General features: G+C 47.7%; 1 pseudogene; it reads right to left on the reverse strand.

The window, feature by feature from the left end:
- Positions 1-3,268: 3,268 nt before the first annotated feature.
- On the reverse strand, positions 3,269-18,477 carry LOC144168045 (uncharacterized; annotated as a pseudogene).
- Between the last annotated feature and the right edge of the window lie 210 nt (positions 18,478-18,687).

Raw genomic sequence — 18,687 nt, forward strand, 5'->3', positions numbered from 1 at the left:
TGTCACATGGCAACACAGTGAGCTACTCATCGTCAATTGCTATGCAGGTTGGGTGGGGCCTTCTCCCCAGCACCACATCTGGATAGTCGGGACCATTCGGACTCTCCAAATTCAAACTCCTGCTTGGATGTTGGATACATGCACAGGTTGGACACCCCATCAATACCAGGCAAGGTGCCACTGATCTCTCTTAGGGAAGCGGTGGCACTTGAGACGGGACCTCCGCACGAGGGGCTAACCTAGCTGTTAGGAAGACATCAGGCTAGCTGCGAGGGCGCTCGACAGTACAGGCCCACCTCTTCGCTCGGAATGAGGCTTAGAAGTACGCCACGCCGCATCACGTAGAAGAAATCATCCCATCCTTCATAGCATATCATCCTTAACAGAGTGGGAGGCTGCCATCTCTAGCCCAGCTCCCCACGTGCAAGAAGCCCTCGCCCAGTTGGCTGAAGACACCGAGCTCCCAAAACACCAGGAGCCCCGCTGTCTAGACGACTGAGCGAACAGCTCAGTGGTGCAATCACCACAACTTTTGGGGAGAATAAAGTTACTACTACTACTACTACGTCGGCCCACAGTGGGGGTGGCAGCTCGGACCATCCCAGGCTGCCTGCCGTCACGGCGCTGCTCGCCCAGCAGCAATGGTGGCCTGCAAAACGCACCAGTCCCCACCGAATACGACGTGGTTGAGGCCGCCCTCCCAGGGCGAGAAGGCACACGGGCTGGTACGGAGACCTCAGCGGCACCTGGTCTCAGCTGGTACTACTGCGGGTTTCACTTATGCAGTCACCTTTCGGGGGCTAGTCACTCTATGTTGTTTCATTACCATCATACTCTAGTATTATACCCCTGTCACACGCGCCAACCTAATGTCATTTTAGACGAATGAGATTCGTTTCAAATGACATTCGTCTGCTGTCACACGGGCTCAGTCTAATGACATTCGCTGCGAATGACATTCGGTACCGAATGAGTCCAGAGAACTCATTCGACTGTGAATTCGGACCAACTGGGTACTCTCAACAGCAGAAGACCAGAAAAAAATATCTTTAAAGAAATAAGAAACTTATTGTTTGCCACTTTTTATTTGATCTTGCCTATTTTAAAAGCTTTCGCTTGCTTTATTGAGCACTCTGAATGAATTACTTCCATTTTCAGTGTGACCGCATGGGTTCCCGGCTTTTCCAACTTTCAACCATTTCAACATGGCTGCCGTCGGCATGGGGACGGAAAATGCGCGCGCCCGCAATGCCGCGGGTAACCCAAACGAACGCACGCAATGGTCCGAGAGCGAGACGTTCGCATTGATACGGATATGGCAGGACCATCTGTCCGACCTCCGCCGTGTTAAGCACAATAGAAAAGTGTACGAAGCGATTACAGAGGACCTTAGCGCCTTAGGTATCAAGAAGACCATTCGGGAGGTGAAAACAAAAATTGAAAACCTGGGGAACCAGTACAGGTAAGCAGACGTGTGCGCAGTCTTACCACTCGCCGCGGCATTTTCCATTCTCCTTTTATGTTGCCCTGATTACCCGCTTGTTTTTTTTGTATTGTGTAGTTATGCATGGAAACGTCTCAACCCATAACCGGCCAAGCTGGATATTTATGAACTTCACATGCCATCGCTTAACTGCAAGCCCTTTGAATAGTGACGCCTTTCTCACGCGACTGGCTACTAAGCGCGCGCTGGGAATGGGGAATGTTGTAGATCACGTTGCTAGCGCATGTGGAGTGGAGTGCATGGAGGATGTCGCTGGGGGTCTATTCGCCATAGTAAGGCACATTTTAGCTAGCATGGGGCGTAAAATGCAGTGCGCTCATAGTATGTGTATGGTCCCTAGTATGTGGCTGCGAGGGTCTTGTATGTGCCGTGAGTTTTCATTTTCTTTTTACTTTTGCTCCGGCACATTATTTTGGTCAGGTCAGCACGCAGTTAACAATTTTGGAATTTGCTGTCAAAAATGAAAATACACAGGTTGATTTTACTGGAAGAAATAATTTGAAGAAATGAATATATTCTTGTAGCATCATAATTCTTCTCTTTTCAGGTTCCTAAACAGGACAAAGGGGACAGGCAGTGCAGCCATAAAGTGGAAATTCTACTGGGCTCTGCACGAGTTTCTGCGTTCGCTGCCTGCGAATGACAGAAGCTTAACAGAGGAGTCTGGCTGCCCTGAGGCTTCTGTGGAGGAGGTGAGGAGGCAATGGGTGAACACCTGGTGAAGGTCTTATAGTGCTTGCTTTGATTTCCTGTTATTTTTTGTTTTGAGGCGCACAATGTTGTAATGAAGAATGCAAGGGGCTTATCAAGTACATTTTCATGCCCATGTAGTGGTGTATGATTGTGAATACCAAATGAGCGTTTCGACAAGCATTGCTACACATGGTACAATGCGTCGGCAATAACCGCAATGCTAGCGTAAGTGGATACACGCACTAAAACAAAAAGGTTTTCATCTGGACACCTTGTGGGTGACGTGTAACATAGCCCCCCCCCCCCCAAGTTCTTTGTAGAACGTGAACATAAACATCAGTGAGTATTGCATTTGAACGTGCGAACTGTTTCAGATCATCTTTGAGATGCAGCATGGCAGCCCTGACGACGAGTGCGAGGATGAGGAGCCTCCTCTACAGACCTCCGAACCGCCGCCAGATGACCCGACAACTGCTGGCGGTTCAAGCCCCAGTGCAGCGGAGCTAGACAGCCCAGCCAGCAGCTCCTCAGGCTCGGTGTGTTCAGCATCTGGGTGCCCGCGTTCCTCTGGCACCAAAAAGAAATCTCAGAGGAATTTGCTGTCTCACCTGCTGGAAGAGCAGCGCCAGCTGCGCCTTGCCATTGAAAAATCGCGGCTGAATGAATTTTTACAGCGTCGAAAAGAAATTGAGCAACGAGAAAAAGAAATCGAGCAGCGTGAACGGCTGGTCGCACTGCAAGAAAAAGCTGCTGAGAGAGAGGAGCGCTTCATTGCTGCGCTTGAAAAGTTTTGCAAATAAACGCTTTGCGAAGGCTAAACGTGTCCAACTGTGCTTACAACTGCTTGTCTTGCTTTCCGATGATCAGGTCAGTGACTGCACGTTTTTCGCATCCTGTGTGCCAGTGTATGCAGCCTGAAGACAAAATATTTAACACTATATAATAGGGATTCAAAATATGCCACATGACAGCCTGGTATAAAGACACATTTACACACTTTATTATAGCACCATGCATTGTCTTGTGCACTGCAATAGGGTTAAACTGTACATCCGTGACGTAGCCTTTAAAGAAGATTCAACTTTCGCCCAAGGGCCATACACACAGTGCATGTCTACAAACCTACAGGGGTAGGGCGGACATGTTGCGTTCCTGCCTTATGAAGCCCTGTGGGCTCTTTTCCAAAAGTAATCTGCTAGTGCAGCACGAACTTCTGGGCCTCGCTGTCTGCACGCGCCAGTGCTGTGTGTCGGTTGGCAGAGTGTGTCGATGGCACGTGCCTCTTGCTCCCACTGCTGTTCCACGGTGTCGCCCAAGTCCTCGCAGATGTGCAAAATACACGCAGCCTTGATTGCTCGTTTTGCATTTGGGAGCTTGCACTCCATTCTCTTCATAACAAATCTGAAGCGTGCCTTCAGCCGTCCGAAGGCGTTCTCCACCACTCGTCTGGTCCGCGACAAGTTGTAGTTGAAAACTCCCTCCCGTGTTCCACTTGTGGCTCTTGCAAACGGCTTCATCAGGTTTGGCATCAAGGGGAACGCTTGGTCGCACAGTATGATGGGCGGAACGTGGGTTCCCTCAATCAGGGCGAGTGGACGCTGGAAGCCATCGCTTTCGACTGTTTCACAGAACTTCGAACGTCCGTACACATGGGCGTCGTGACACCTCCCTGGGCTACCGACATTTATGTACCGGAAACGGTACTTGTGGTCGACCACTTCCAGCAGTATCATGCTGAACCTGCATGAGAAAAGAAAATGGGCTGGTAAATTATCATGTCACACACGAATCACAATTTGAAATGAAACCGTCCTCTTTGAGAACACATATACACTAGTAATTAATGTTCATAGAAAAAAAACTTTAGCAGCAACACAACACACCACACTTTTTCAGTGCTTTGTTTGGCGAGAGCTGCTACATGTTAAGAAAAGGTATATCAATTGGAAAAAAGTTAACATAAACGAGCTTAGTAAGTACATGTTAGTGGAGACCAATATTTTGCTGCAGGTGAGCACAGCTAACATTATGGTACAAAGCTAGGCAATTGGAAATTCTCTGCTTGCGTCCTGCTGATTAGTACTGCATAGCCTGCGAAAACATGTAGAGCAACCTACCATCCCTTATAGTTGTGGTAGTCAGTTGCGTGTTCTTTAGGCGGCGAAATCGGGAAATGGCAGCCGTCCATGGCGCCGAGTGTGTGAGGGAAGCCGGTGACAGCAAAGAACTCCCGCAAGTGTGCAGCCATGTCCTTGCGGGAAACCATGCGGATCCATTCTGCCTCGAGCATTTCAATCACGGCACGAACAAACTGCCGAAAAATGGTGTTCACAGTTTATTTATTTATTTATTTAAAATTCCTTACAGGCCCCTTTACAGGGCATTGAGTAAGGGGGGTAATTGGTGAAGTGTTACAGATCATACAAAGTTGATTAATGCGTTACAAAGCATAGCAGCACAAAGAATTGCGACGAGGTTTGCAATAAGTTGAAGTTAGCAGGCGATAACAAGAAGAAGAAGAAAAGACGTTTTCATAGTGCACACGCGACAAAGTGAACCGATACAATCATTATGGTATATGAAGGCGACATCAACCAAAGATAGCTAGCTGGCTTTACCGACCCAAAGGGCACTAATTAGAGTTTATAATTTGCAGAACACACAATAGAAAAATCACCAGAAAAAAAGCATAACCTATGCCCATACGCCGAAAACATTTCCAGTATGCAACAATCATAATCGGGCACAAAATGCGACACTGCAAAGAGAAAAGAAAAGGATAAGAAAGCACTAGCTGTGCAACAGAGACGACAGGTTCTGTGGTCTTCAGGTCCCCGCACGGGGCACCTTGAGTATTGATGGTGACGGTGTTGGCGACACCGCGGACCCCGAGCCCCCAACATAAACTGTAACCTACCGTGGTGATGTGTTTAAAGGTGAAGGGTAGAAGCCTCAAACGGTGGCCGTCGGAGCCCAGGTCAAGCTCCGGCGGATGGGCTCCCTGTCTGTTTACCAGGCAGGGAGCTCCGGGACCTCTCAGGCTATCAGGGTAAGGTTTGAGAAGAAAGTACCCCCGTCCCCTGCTTTTTTCTATGCTGTATGGAAAATTCAAAACCCCCCTCCAAACGTGATCGGTCCCTGAAAAGGGGCCGCACCGAAGTATCTTTCCCTCCACTTTCAAGTATGAGCTTCCCAAAGCCAGACAAATACTCTCGTTTCCTTGTTGTCGAATCTCTTGATTCAGCTCGCCCTCTTGCTTCACAATCAGTATTTTTAATTACAAAATACCTTGATGGAATAATTGGGAAAACCTACAATGCCAAAAAACAACGCACAGGGGAAGTCCTTGTTGAAGTAAAAAACCAACAGCAGGCAACCACACTTCTTGGTCAGAAGAAAATGGTCGATCTGGACATCAGGGTCACACCCCACCGCAGCCTGAATAGCTCGCAGGGTGTGATCTCTGAGGCAGATCTTCTTAATGAGACAGATGCCGACATTCTTGAAGGTCTAAAGGATCAGGGTGTCACAGCCGTGCGCCGCATCACGATGCGTAGAGATGATAAGGTAATCCCCACGAAACACATTATCCTGACCTTCAACTGCTCCTCACTTCCTGACCATATCAACGCAGGGTTCATCCGATGCTCCATTCGTCCTTACATTCCAAACCCGCGCCGCTGCTTTAAGTGCCAGCGGTTCGGGCACGGAACCAACTCCTGCCGTGGTCGTCTGACCTGCGCAAAGTGCGCTCAGCATGATAATCCTTCCGATAATTGTCCATCGTCAACCCTCACCTGCGCCAACTGCCAGGGACCCCATGCCGCCTACTCTCGAACGTGCGAGAAGTTTAAGGGCACAGGGTAAGCCCTATACTTCCCATGCATTTTTGGCCATTTTGAGGTACATTTTTCTCGGCATCTAATAAAGGTATCTACAAACCGGATATATCATTTTCTTTCAAATTTTGTGCACGTTTAACTGTACTAGAATTATAAACATTGCTAAAAAATTCAGTTTTTTATAATTTTTTATCCGTTAGTACCTAAATTTTGGTATTATTTTAGTATTAAAACTTGTGTACCAAAAAAAACTCTTACGTGCATATTTTCAATTCTAGTACAGCAAGTGTGACAAGTTATGTAGATGACAGGGAAAAAAATGAGCTCGTTGTCTTTAAAGATATAGGAAATAATGGTACCTATGTAAGAAAAAACATTGTTTTGAGATAATTGAGTTTAAAGTAAAAAAAGAGTTGAAAAACAATACTTTTTTGCCAGAAACAGCAATGGAGCCATTTATTTAAAAAGCACCAGCTTCATAATCACTGTCAAAGTCATTTTTTTGCTTTTCCCCAGGTCGTCTGCCCTTCCTTGACTATTTTGTGCACCATCGTACAGATTTGTTCACACAGTATTTTGCTTGTGGTCAACCTCCTCAAGCCACTTGATGGTGGTGTTGCGCCCAGGTTTTGGTCTGAATGATTTTAAAATGCTGGCTCATGCGTTGCTTCATCATTTGGTTGAAGAACAGCACCCAATGTCGCAATCATTAGAGTGTGAAGCCCAAAAAAGATGTTTTTTATGCGCAGCTTCAAAGGGCAATTGTGAAAAAAAAACGTGCAACAGGGTCTTTGGATTGCCCTCGCTGAAAAATCAGCTATGCAATTGTTGCTAAGCAATTTCTTACTAAAGCTTGTTCCAGAAAAGTATTTTGATCTGAAACTGGAAGTTTTTTGAGGAAAAAAATGACAATAAACCCTGAAAACATTCTTAAGAGGATGTGGGCACTTACTACTTGCCTCCGGGAAAACTGCTTTTTAGCGAGAAATAAGACTTTTTAAGGCAAGTGTGAATATGGAAAATGTGCACAAGGAATTGAACTTCCCTAATTGCGAAGAAAAACAAAAAGTCATTTTTTCAAAATTTCGCCTTACCCTGTGACCTTAAGCAGGAGAAGGCGATCATTAATGTGAAGGTAACTGAGAACATCACCTTCCCAGAGGCGCGAAAGAGGTTCGCCTCTTTCCCCCTGGGGAGGTACGCCGACGCGGCTCGCCGGGGGGCGGAGCGGCGTCTGGTGTCCACAGGGACCCAGTTCAGCGAGTCTGACCTGGTCCCTCCTCCGCCCCCCCCTGGGGTGCCTCAGGCAGCCCAATCCGTTGCCACGCCGCTTGCTGAGGCAGCAGCGGTTGTGGTGACAACCTCTTCTGTGGGAACCGGTGCGGCTCCCGCCTCTGCCTCCCCGTCCTCCAGTGCGTTGGAGGTTGCCGACCGGATGGACACCGGGGGCCCCGCATCGGCTCCCGCCGCCACCGCCCCTCCCGTGCCACCTCTGGTGCCCCGGACGCCCTCGGCGGTGGCAGCTCAAACAAAGGGCTCCCGAAAGGGGGCCAAGTCCGGGGGGCCTGGTCCGCCGGGCACCCTTCTGGCATCCGACGAGGAGATGGATGTCACGCCGTTCCTGCCTGCTACGCAGCGCAAGGAGCGGCCTCCGATGTCCAAGCAGACAGAAAAGCCTAAAAATCCTAGAATAACAGCCCCGAAAGACGACACATGAACAAACACACACACACACACACTCCAGTTATTCTTAAACTTAAATAATGGGAACAGAAAACATCATCCAATGGAACTGCAGAGGCCTCCTTAAAAATCTTGACGATGTGTATGAAATTCTGCATGCCAGTCAGCCAAGTGTCATGTGTCTCCAGGAAACCCACCTCAATTCTAAACAAACAAATTTCTTAAATAGGTACATGGTTTTCAGAAAGGACAGGGTTGGCTGCACACACTCTTCAGGAGGTGTGGCAATTGTCGCCCGGAAATCCTTAGCCTGCCACCCTGTCACTCTGAACACTGTCCTTGAGGCTGTAGCAATCCGTACGATAATATTTAATAGGTTAATAACGGTATGCTCCATTTACATTCGTCCTGATTTTGCACTTCTGAGCTCTGATTTCGAGGCGCTGGTTGACCAGCTGCCCGAACCATACATACTAACAGGCGACCTTAATGCTCACAACTCTCTTTGGGGCTCCTCCAGAACGGATGCCCGAGGTCGCCTGATAGAGAAGTTTCTTACATCTTCCGGAGCATGCCTTTTCAACAAAAAACAGCCCACATACCATAACTTAGGACACAATACATACTCTCATCTTGACTTGGCTATTGGTTCCGCAGTTCTCTTTCCATGTCTTGAGTGGGGTGTGGGCACGGACCCATATGGTAGTGACCATTTCCCCACTTCATTAACGTATATAGGTATAGGCCCGAGCAGTCCATCTTCCCATAACAGGTTTAATGAATCCAAAGCAAACTGGAGTACATTCACAGAAACATCTAAACTACACCACACAACCATAAAACACCTACACGTGGAGGAAGCCGCCCAACTCGTCACGGCGCACATCCTCGACGCCGCCGAAAAGTCCATTCCCCAGGCCTCCAGTGGGTTCCGCAGCCCAAGGAGGCCCTGGTGGAACGAGGACTGCAGGCGGGCGCGAGAGGCCCAGAACAAGGCGTGGGGTGTCCTTCGCCGGTACCCCACGTCAGATAACATCATTTCTTTTAAACGGGCAAAGGCTTTTGGAAAGCGAGTGCGTCGTGAGGCGAAAAGGGAGAGTTGGCGCACCTTCCTCACTTCCATCAACTCGTACACTGACACACATAAAGTCTGGACACGAATACGAAAACTAAAAGGACAACAGACACACAGCCTGCCCTTGGTTAGTACAACAGGGGACACACTGGAAGACCAGGCTAACACACTTGCACAACACTTCGAACACGTGTCCAGTTCAGCACACTACACAAACACTTTCATGAAACACAAAACATCTGTAGAAAAGAAGTCCCTGCGTGATAACAACAAGTCGCACACTTCTTACAATTCTCCTTTTTCAATTCATGAGCTGAAGGTTGCTCTGAGCACATGTAAGCCTTCAGCTCCAGGTGCAGACAAAATCACATACACCATGATACAACACCTACACCCAGACACTCTTGAAACACTCCTACATCTATACAACAACATATGGCTTTCGGGGCACATTCCACGCTCTTGGAGGGAGGCCATAGTAGTGGCTGTCCTAAAGGAAGGGAAGGACCCTTCCTCTCCTGCCAGTTACCGCCCCATTGCCCTGACAAGCTGCCTGTGTAAGCTCTTCGAGAAGATGATAAACAGGAGACTTGTGTACTTCTTAGAGTACAATGGTCTTCTCGAGAGCTGCCAGGCGGGCTTCAGGGCGGGGCGATCTACCAACGATCAACTCGTTGCATTAGAGGCGTATATAAAAGATGCTTTTCTCCATAAGCAGTACTGTATGACAGTATTCTTTGATCTAGAAAAAGCGTACGATACCGCGTGGCGGTATGGCATCCTAAGCGACCTCAAGTCCTTTGGAATGTCGGGTAACATAATGAACACGCTTGCCAGTTACCTGTCTGAAAGAACGTTTCGCGTGCGAGTTGGAACTGCACTTTCTAGGGTTCATGTGCAGGAAAACGGCGTGCCGCAAGGTGGAGTGTTGAGTTGCACTTTGTTTATTGTAAAAATGAATTCTCTTCGGAAGGCGCTACCACCATCGATTTCCTGCTCCATTTACGTAGACGACGTTCAATTATCCTTTAAGTCTTGTAACCTGTCTGTCTGCGAGCGCCAAGTCCAGCTTGGTGTTAACAAGCTAGCTGGTTGGGCAGACAGCAACGGTTTTAAATTTAATCCAGGGAAGTGCACTTGTGTCTTCTTTTCCAAGAGGCGTGGCATGCGTCCGGATCCAGACATTCGACTCCACGGTGCCTCTATTCCTGTCCAAAAGGAACACAAGTTTTTAGGTATAATCTTTGACGAAAAGCTCACATTCATCCCACACATAAAACAACTAAAACATAAATGCTTAAAAACAATGAATATCCTGAAGGTTCTCTCCCACATCTCTTTTGGTGCTGACAAACAACTTCTTTTGCGTGTTTTTACCAGCTTGATAGGTTCACGATTGGACTATGGCAGCATTGTCTATGGGTCAGCCACTAAAACATCCCTCAGAATGCTGGACCCTGTGCTTCATCTAGGGCTCCGCTTGTCGTGTGGCGCCTTTCGGACTAGTCCAGTCGAAAGCCTGTATGTAGAGTGCAACAAATGGAACCTACAACGTCAGCGAGAATACACAGACCTCCTTTATGCTTTTAAAATTTCATCCATGCCTCACCATCCTTTTAAATCAGTTTTTCATGATACCTCCATGACTGAACTCCTTTTAAATCGACCATCGTTCTCTGCGCCCTTCTCTTACAGAGTTAGAGAGGAAGCGTCAGAGCTTGCTGTCTCCTTTTTAAATACCATCCAAAGTTCTGTTACAGATTTCATAGCACCATGGCATCTCCGCCCTGTCTCATGCGACACATCATTCACACATGTAGATAAAAACCGAGCTCCCACATGTACAATTATGCAGCACTTCTTGTGTTTGCAGCAGAAGTACCAATGTTCTGAATTTTATACGGACGCCTCTAAAACTTCCACCTCGGTGTCCTGCGCGGCGCATGGGACCGGCCTTAGTGTCACTAGAACTCTTAACAGTAATACAAGTATCTTTACGGCAGAGGCTTATGGTGTACTTCTTGTTGTTAATCATATCCTTCAAAGTCGCATCCCACAATCCATTATATATACAGATTCTCTCAGTGTTGTGCAGGCGTTGTCTTCAACAAAGTATTCCAAAAATCACGTTATAAATTTAATAGTCAAGGGTATTATGTCTGTGTATGTCCACAAATTTGAACTAGTCCTTTGCTGGGTCCCTGGCCACTGTGGTATAGCCGGGAACGAAGCAGCGGATCGAATGGCCGCTGCTGCTACACTCTCGAATACAGTAGACATAACCCCATTACCCTACACCGACGTGAAACCACACATCAGACAACAACTTCGCAAAACATGGCAAACACACTGGAGTGAACAGACAGACAACAAGTTACACGTAATAAAACCACACTTGGGACCATACACCACCGACACACGCAATAGATACACTGAAGTCGCCTTGGCCAGATTACGGATGGGGCATACTCATGCAACACACTCGCACCTTCTCACAGGGTCTCCAAGACCTCTGTGCAGTAGGTGCGGAGAGGCCCTATCCGTGATGCACATCCTCATACAATGTAAGGCACTCGACACTACACGCCGCAAACACTTCCCTCAACTACACACACGACATATTCCACCACACCCGTCACACTTCTTAGGAGACGAAGCCCTGTTTCCAATCAAACGCGTTTTCGAGTTTCTCACCGACGTAAAATTTTTACATCTCATTTCTTATCATGCATGTTGACAACCTGGCCCTTTACATCAGTCATCTTCATTACGTTGTGTTTTACTTTGTTTATTTTTACTAAAGTGTTCTTTTACTTCCATGTCACTTTCATGTAATCACTTTTGTTTGGCGCTCTTTGCCCTTAGTCGGCCTTGCGCCATTAAACTCTAAACATCATCATCATCTGTGGTCTTCAGGTACATTTTTGGGGGGGTACACAGGGGGGAATACAGGGCATGACAGGAAAAAAAAATGAAAAAAAAAAAGAATGAGCAGAACAGTGGTAAGACCTTATTGCGAAAAGAGAGTAAGCAGCAACTGACGGAAAGAATTATTGTCCGATACAGATGCGATGTTATCTGGAAGACCATTCCACAAACGTATGGCGCGAGGAAGGGCAGATGAGTTGAACGCATCAGTTGCCCCGTATAATCGCGTGAAACTGAAGTGATTATGCAACCTACGTGAAGTAATGGAAGGAACATCGAGGTGAAGTGGGAAGGGTCTGTTGGTGTACACGTATTTGTGAAAGAGGCAAAGAAGGGAAATGTCGCGACGAGTGCTCAGGGGTTGAAGAGAAAGGTTGTTTTTAATTTGCGTTATGCTGCTGTGATAGTCATGATTGCGTGAAATGAAACGGGCCGCCCTATTCTGAATCGCTTCAAGCATGTTAATTAAGTAGTTGTGATAAGGGGACCAGATAGGAGCGGCAAATTCAAGCTGTGGGCGGACAAAGGTTTGATAGGCTAATTGACGGACGTGAGTGGGACAGCTATGTAAATTACGGCGTAGATATCCTAAAGACTTGGAAGCTTTCGCGCAAATGGTGGTGATGTGGTGAGACCAGGAGAGATTGGGTGTGAAATGGACACCAAGGTACTTATAGGAAGATGCCTGTGACAGTGCGGAATTATTGATAGTGTAGCGGAAGGTGTAAACGTTTTGCTTTCGCGTAAAGGAGATTATTTTACATTTTTCCGTGTTCAGGGACATTAGCCATTTGTTACACCAGTCATTAATGCGGTGAAGGTCGCTTTGTAGAGTTAATTGGTCGTCGGGGGAAGATATAGGACGATATATTATGCAATCATCTGCGAAAATTCGCATGCAGGATGATATGTTATTTGGCAAATCATTTATATAGATTAGGAACAATAGGGGACCGAGGACGCACCCTTGTGGTACGCCAGAGGTTACATGGGAAAGAGGTTCATGGGAAAGAGGCTCATCTCTTCGGACCCCTGTCCGAAGAGATGAGCGACGGTACGGTCTTATGCGGTCGAACACAGTTTGTACAGACCGATCGCCACTCTCTTTTCTGCCGAAATTGCCTTCCTCATGGTCGTGTCTTGGCGCTGCAGCACTGGCCGTCAAGACTCCACTATGTAGCGGAACGTTGTCTGTGATACGCGGAACGCCTGCTTGAAGTTTGCTTTTCCCAAGTTCGGCAGAGTATCCTCGAACCAATTTTCATTTCTCGGGTAGGACCACCGTTCCCGGAAAATGGCATTTGACGTTTCACAAACGGCTGCAGCAAGTGCTGAGGAAGTCGCCGCTAGTTGATCTTCGTGACTTTTCTTGCGCCTTCGTGAAGAGTCGAACTTTGCGGTCGTGCTAGATCTCGTTGCAACTCTATCTGGCCGCTGATACGCTTAGCTCGCATGCACAAAGCTGTGGCGACAGCCTTTTTCACGTCGCTCATCGCGGCGTCGTCTCCGCGCGCCGCCATGTTTGTGGACAAATTGCGGTATGGATCATGGCGGATCTGCTTGTTATTTGTCTTGGCTTCGTATGACTTACTGCAACAAATTACGGCCTAAAAAGAGTGCGCATAACGCATGCTAAAACATTTTAAATACTTTTTCTCAAAGTATAAACGCTTATCTGGATTACATCATCATTCCATGCAATTTGGAGTGCGCCAAGTATACTACCGACTGCCATTGACATCACACGTGAATGACATTTGGTTTGTTCGTGTAGCACCTATGCAGAAAACGAATATCATTTGAAACGAATCTCATTCGTCTAAAATGACATTAGGTTGGCGCGTGTGACAGGGGTATTAGCTCTTGTTTTTATTTTAGTAGATATATGCGTGTGTGTTTTCTTCTCTTTAGAGGTGTATCTTATTATTAACCACGATATCTCAATATCAGTATTTTATTTTCCTTAACTTTTTTAACGTATTTTTCTCTTTCTGTTTCGCTATTTTTGTTTGGTCTAGTTTTTGTTTTTTGGTTTCTGTGGGTGTTGGGTGTGCAAAAGCCTTTGGGGTAACACTGTCAACCACGTAAGGATCCAAGAATCGGCTCTACATTGGAGAACTTAAGCACTGGGATGGAAGGGGGGTGTTTAAAAGGGTTCTCCTTAGAGGCAATGCGCAGGTGCAGGATCAGCAGCCAACTAACAACTCTGCAACAAGGAACTCGAAGCCTACAACAAACAACCCAACGGCCTGAACACAGAACAAGAACAAGACCGGGAGGAGCCCTCTGCCACATCAGGACGTCAAAACAAGACCTCAAAGTATTCGGCCCCTTAATTAAACTGGTCAGAAGAGGTCGAGACCAGTCCCATCACCCTGGGAGGTTTTGTAACCCAGCCAGGAGTGATAGGCACGGTTTTTCCTCCCAGGGGTTGCGATAGTTTTCCCAACATCTGAAAAGTGCAATAATGTTATTATAATTGGCTTAATTCGGACCTTCACTTGCGGTGCACACTTAACACTCTTTTTATGATTCTAATAAATGCCGCTGTTTTTCCTTGCCCCGCCCTGGGGTTGTGCGTTTCCGCAGAAGTAGATTGTATCTTTCTGTTCTCTTTCGATTTTTTTTCCCCTGTTTAATTTTTATTTCCAATTATTTTCTCCGCTTTTTTCTCTTTCTCTTTTTTATTTTTTAAACCGGTTGTACTTCGTGTGGTACCGGTCGAGGCAGCTTTGCCTTATTTACTCACTGTCCCAACTTCTATCTAGCGAAACCACAGCCAAGGGAACAGGCTTGGAAAAATCAGCGGGGAAAGAAGACTCTGTTGAGCTTGACTCGTCTGACTCTAGTCTAGTTCCTGCAAAAACGCAGGAACTTTTTTTTATTTTTTTCACCGACTCCAAAAACACGAAGCGAAGCTGAAACTGTTAGACAAAGAGCTTGAGCCGTACGTAGCCCCCGAATGTCTCGAGGAAGAATATACCACACCCTTTGAATGGGAAGAAATTATAATCGATACCAAAACCAGACTACAATGCGCTGTAAACCAAGGAATCAAACCAGAATCGCAGCCTACTGTAGATGTATTACCCTGCATCGCCGACTCTTCCGTCGTAAAGAGCCCGAACCCAATTGTCAGCAGCAGCTTTCAGAGAAAACTCCAAACGTCACTAAACAACCCGAATGTGAGCCACCTTCACTAGTCCTCGGACTTAAGCAGCTCCTAAGGGACACAAACTGCAACGTGTTTCTGCCCGCACATGCTACAAGCAAGGCAACCGCAAATAGAGGCTTGAACAAGCAATCTCAATACATTTGTCCTCAAAAGAAACGTGCATCAACCAGAGCTTTTCACAGGCGCTCGGCTAGTTCGACTATTCAACCAAGGAAGCGCATCGACCATTTTAAAATGTACGAAGAGAAAAAACTTAGAAGACAACCAAAGTCCTGTATTAAGCGCACCAAAAAGACGCACTCTCGGAAGCGACGAAAAACTCATCGGTTTCGCAAACACACCAGACCAGAAAAAAACACTGAACCAGCCAGGTACAATACACGCAAGCGTCATTATTGTTTCAAGTGATTCCCAAGAAAATTGTCGACCCGCATGTGAAACGTACTTTCATCAAACAAGCTGTGGTTTCTATCTACAAGTCCGTATCCATACACAAGTCTGCCCACCGGAAGGGCCAACGACGCTACAAGCATCGTTGGAAGATTAAGCTGTCCCCTAATGGAACTAGACGAACTTAGAAAGTGACCATGCCAGTGAAGCGGACTACAGGGATAGGACAACTAGTTTACTCACTCTGTAGGGGTGGGGAGGATGTTGAGAAAGAAGAAGTTCCCCGATTCCCGTGCATGCTGACATTATCATAAGTATGTAAATAGAATTGATGGTTCCCTCTGCACGTCCCGGCCCTTTGTCTCCTGGTTTTCTACAACAGGAGGTTTGGGAATTCCCAAGTCATGGCCACCGCACTCCACATTCGCTGGACGCAGATGGCCATCAACTGCGATGTCGCCCTCACCAAGCTTTTCACGACTTTCTTCCTCAGTACCCGACTCAAAGCTTTTTCTCAAAGCACCTTATCCAATAGTATTGCCAGGGCAGGGTCACCAATGCCGTTCTATGGGGATGCCGCACGGACTCTGGAGGCTTTGCTCCGCGTGCAGCCAGGGTTTGACCTGCTTGGCACTCCCCTGAAGGACCTGGTGGAAGCCCTGACCCCCAGCCTTCCCAGTATGAACTCTCTTCCGCTAAACCATCCTGGTCCACGATAACCGCTGCTTTTCTCGATAGCCGCCGCGCCTCGTTTATGTACCTGTTTGCGCGAGGGCTCTCCCCTTTCGCAGCCGGGCATTCAGGCGCAATGCTTGCGGCCGCCGGGTGTGTCGACTGTGCAACATCTTGGAGGACACCCCACATACCTTCCACTCCTGCCGCTTCCCTCGAACCCTGCTTTCCCGCTTAGCCGACCTCTTCGGCTTGCGGGAAATTGAATATAGATCAGTACGCTACCTGAACCCCCTACCTAGAGAGGCTACTAACCAGTTCGTGCTCTGCCTGGTTGAGATTTCTTACCAGGTATGGCGAGCCCGGTGCCTCGCAGCCCACGGAGGTGAAACTCCAGCGGTGGAGGCCCTGAGGGAGCGAGTATGCCCGGAGCTGTGGCTGCACCTGCGGAGGGAGCAGCAGACATTGAACAAGTTTGAATTTACCCGCAAGTGGTGCAGCCCTAATACCATCTTTTCCGTTGCAGACTCACATCTCACTGTCCTCTACTAGGCACAAGAAGAAGACGACGGGGCGTGTGGCGAGCAGAACTCCCCCGGGATTCTGATTAGCTCATCGCCCCCCCCCTTGCCCGGGTAGGGCCGGCACACCAAAACAAAAAGCACTCGGGAGGCTTCGGGCTCTTGGAGGAAGTTGCCTGGGGTTGCCGTTACTGACATGATGATGGACACATAGTGAAGGCTATTGAGACACCAGTCCAATCTGACAAGGCAACAAGCGGGGCCACTGTAGTGCCACTTTTAAAAGAAAAGTTGTTTTAGGCGCGGAGTTGTCGTCGAACGTTCAAGCCGGGCGGGACTTCGGCGTGGATGAAAAAAATGTCCGCTGTTGGAGGACGCAACAGGAGGGGATATTTGCGTGCGCCGCAACAAGGATGACATTCACCGGTCCACGAGAAGGCCGTCACCACGAAATGGAGATGGCATTAGCTGACTTCGTTCGGACGCAGCGAGCAGCTGCCCTTCCAGTGACGACGGCAGGCAAAAGCAAGGGAGCTTTCAAGGGAACGAGGCTTATCGCGGGCACACTTCAAAGCCAGTCGGGGCTGGCTACAGAAATTCATGAAGCGCTTCGGCTTTAGCGTCCGTCGTGGCCCCTCAATCGCCCAGAAGTTGCCCGGTGATTTTGAAGAGAAACTGATTGAGTTCCAGAACCGCATCTTCATGTTCAATAAACGTATTTTCTTTTTGTGAACGCTGAGCTCGCCTTTATGTTCGGCGTACATTCGAGGTAAGTTTTTTTTTCTTCGTGGCTTCGGACTTTCGGGGGTCAGCTTAGACTGGGAAACAGCGCTTTAAACGAGGACAGCGAAGACGAAGACACAGACACTAGCGCTGTGAAACATGAACCAGCTGTTAAACTAGCTGTTAAACCATAAACAGCTGTTAAACCATGAACTAGGGCTGTTAAATATGAACCAACTAGCCCAAAGCCAAACTTTAGTTAGGAGGGCTTAGAATCGGGGCCGGCCTAGATTCGAATAAATACGGTACGTTAAAGGTCAGAATTTCACCCACACTTATGTAATTATTGAAAATGCAAATGCTTAGTTCGTTTTCATTTTGCAGCTGCCGGCCATGGAGGACACTCCGGAAAAGGCATTTTCGAGAAGCGAAGTTAGGCGCTACGCAAATTTGCAGACAGCGAGCAAAAAGAAGGATAAAAACTCTGCAGCAGTCTCGACGTCGTCTTGCTCAGAAGGTAGCACATCTTCAGGACGTTATGAAGGATTTGTCGGAAAATCGAATCCTGCCAGATGAAGATGTAGCAACCTTGCAGAGTCTTGGCGGGTCGAGGAAGGACCTTCTAATGCGGCAGTTGGCCAGAAAGTCGGGTGTCCCACACCAAACAACATATCCACCAGAACTCAGGGCATTTGCCTTGACGTTGCATTTCTATTCGCCGCGGGCATATAGATATGTGCGAGCTGCCTTCCACACGTGCCTACCCCATCCAAAGACACTAAGCAAGTGGTACCAATCAGTCGATGGCGCTGCTGGCTTTGCAAAAGAGGCGTTGACAGCATTGGAAATGAAAGTACAGAAAAATTCGAGGATGGGCTACTCTACACTTTTCAATTTGGTGGTAGACGGAATGGCAATAAGGGACGTAGAATGGGATGGGAAAAATTCCATGGGTATGCAGACGTGGGGACAAAGGCAAGTGACGACAGTTTCCCGATTGCCAAAGATGCATTTTTCTTGATGCTCGTCGCAATCAATGGCAGATGGAAGCTGCCGATTGGTTACTTTTTTGTTGATGGAATCGGTGGGGAACAAAGATGCACTTTGGTGCTGCAAGCTGTCAGCCTTGCCCATGAAAAAGGCGCACACATTGTTGGTATCACTTGCGACGGTGCAGCCTCAAATCTCTCTATGTTGCGCAGCCTCGGCTGCAAGCTAGACTTGGCCGAGCTGGATGCCTCTTTTCCACACCCAGTCACAAAGAAACCCATCTTCGCCCTTTTGGACCCTTGTCACATGCTAAAGCTCCTCAGGAACACCTTGTGTGACAAAAAGACTATTGTAAATTCGGCAGGCGAACTAATGGTGTGGAAACATATTCAAGAGCTCCACGAGGTGCAATACTCCGAGGGATTGCACTTGGCAAATAAGTTGAGGCAGGCACGTGTTAACCGGAAAAACCAACCTATGAAGCTCTTACT

The sequence above is a fragment of the Haemaphysalis longicornis genome, unplaced genomic scaffold, assembly GCF_048455015.1.
Source record: "Haemaphysalis longicornis isolate Haplotype H1 unplaced genomic scaffold, Haemaphysalis longicornis Haplotype H1 scaffold_2, whole genome shotgun sequence".
NCBI classification, from domain to species: Eukaryota; Metazoa; Arthropoda; class Arachnida; order Ixodida; family Ixodidae; genus Haemaphysalis; species Haemaphysalis longicornis.